The 2,253-nt window shown below is 43.8% G+C and overlaps 1 pseudogene; it reads right to left on the bottom strand.

The window, feature by feature from the left end:
• Positions 1–249: 249 nt before the first annotated feature.
• LOC149812457 (putative pentatricopeptide repeat-containing protein At3g47840 pseudogene) lies at positions 250–1,690 on the bottom strand (annotated as a pseudogene).
• Between the last annotated feature and the right edge of the window lie 563 nt (positions 1,691–2,253).

Below are 2,253 nucleotides of genomic sequence, written 5' to 3'. Positions count from 1 at the left end.
GGAAATCCTGTCTTTGACCATAATCCAAGACCATCAAGGCTCCTTCTTGACGCCCTTATCCTTCAATGCCTTTCTTCTGCTGAATCCTTCCACTTCCCACCAGCTAAATAAATATTTGACAGCGTGATGTGGGTGCCAGCACAAGCTGGCCGCAATTCAAGGATACGTTCTGCTGTACGTTTTCAACACTCTACGTTGCCATGAACCATACAAGCATGAACCAAAGTCGACAAAACATCATCATCTACTTTAAACGGCATGTTCTTTTATCATACTTTCTGCTTCATCCAGACGCCCAGCCCGGCAAAGGAGATCAATCATCCAGCCATAGTGTTCCCTCTGGGGCTCAAAATGGTGAACTTTACTCATACAATCAAAGTAATGGAAGCCATGAACAACAAGACCAGCATGACTACATGCCATAAGAACCCCAATGAAAGTCACATGATCTGGTTTCAAACCCACCAGCAGCATTTGCTTAAAAACAATGATTGCCTCTTTGCTGTAACCATGTTCAGCATAGCCAATGATCATGGCAGTCCAAGATACTAAATCCTCTACTCTACTCATGAAGAACGCCCTGGGCAGCATCTTGCATGCTTCCACATTTGGAATACATATTAATTAAAGAACTTGTTATCATTGGATCCCACTCTAAGCCGCTAGAGTAAACGTGAGCATGGATATGTTTCCCCTGTTCGAGCATTGCCATGCAAGCTGAAACACTCAATAAGCAGGATAATGTGAATTCATTTGCCTTGCATCCTGCCCTTCTCATACATGAAAGAACTTCAGAAGCGTCTCCGACATGACCCTCCTGGCAATACCCTGCAATCATGGCAGTCCACGAAACCACGTCTCTTTTACTCATCTGATCAAACACTACTGAAGCAGCAGTTATGTAACCATAGTTTGAATACATGGTCACTAATGCATTCCAAAGTGACATTGAATTCATGTATCCACAGCAGATAACATGAGCATGCAATTGTTTACCCAGCCCTATTGCTGCAAGACAAGAACAAGCAGAGACAATTGCATCATAGGTGAATTCATTGGGAACAACATTCATATTCTGCATCTGAACAAACATTTGCAGTGCGTCTTCTGCATAACCCTCCTTGACACATGCAGCAATCATTGTTGTCCATGAAACCACATCTCGCATGTGCACTGCTCTCAACAAACAAAATGCATCATTCAATCTCCCACGTTTCTGATACATAGATGCCAGTGCATTCGCCACAAATGAATTCGAATCAAAACCCAACAGAATAGTTTGTGCATGGATCTCCTTCCCCATCCTCAGACCATCAAAACCAGCACAAGCCTTCGAAGCCATAGAAAACACAAACGAATCAACCGTGACACGAGCTTTGAGAATCTCAATGAAATAAACAATTGCCGTCTTGCTGTGACCCGCTTGCACTAAACCGGTCATGACAGCAGTCCATGTAACCGCATTCCTTTCAGGCATTTCATCAAACATTTTGCAAGCATTCAAGACACTACACCCCTTCATGTACAAATTCACAAGAGCGCTCCCAACAAAGACAGATTTCACAAAACCAGTCTTCATAGAGTACCCATGAAGGCCCTCTCCTGTCGCCATTTCAGACAAGTTGGAGAAAGCCTTGAGCACCAAACTGATGACGAACTGATCAATTCTCAAGTAGCCCTCTAATCTCATCAGGGAAAACAACACGAGAGCCTCATTTGACAAAACCCCATTAACACAACGACCAATGATGGTCGTTCAGGAGACTTCATCTCTCTGAGGCATATCGTTGAACATTTGGCGTGCATCCTGAAGCCCCCCTGATCTCCCCTGATCTGATGAGCTCTTTGAGACTATTATTGGTTTCGAATAGATCGAAGTTGGGAAACGCATTCCGGGTTGTGCCAGGAACTCTGCTTTCCTCCAAAATATGGCAGAAATGGGTGCAATTGACCCTCAGCAATGCAAATGGATTCCTTACGGGCAGACGGAAGATGGTGGGAAGGAGATTTGAATTCATACAGAAATAAGCGGTCCCTCTTGAGATTGTGTGTGCTTAAGAACAAAGGGATGCAAATGGACCGGATTCAGGTAGAGAAAATTCTGAGTTTTGATGGTTCCGACCCGATTCGATCCAACTTCTCAATGTAAAACGGACCGATTCATCCGACTCATGACAATCTGGATCCAAATCCAGATGTTGTTCCTTGTTTAACCTGTTATTGTAGATATGGATACTGGCAAGATGATAGGGA

The sequence above is a fragment of the Nuphar pumila genome, chromosome 17 (assembly GCF_984573655.1).
Source record: "Nuphar pumila chromosome 17, dmNupPumi1.hap1.1, whole genome shotgun sequence".
NCBI classification, from domain to species: Eukaryota; Viridiplantae; Streptophyta; class Magnoliopsida; order Nymphaeales; family Nymphaeaceae; genus Nuphar; species Nuphar pumila.
Note: the sequence above shows the minus strand (reverse complement) of the source record. Positions and strands in the feature narration are given on the sequence as shown.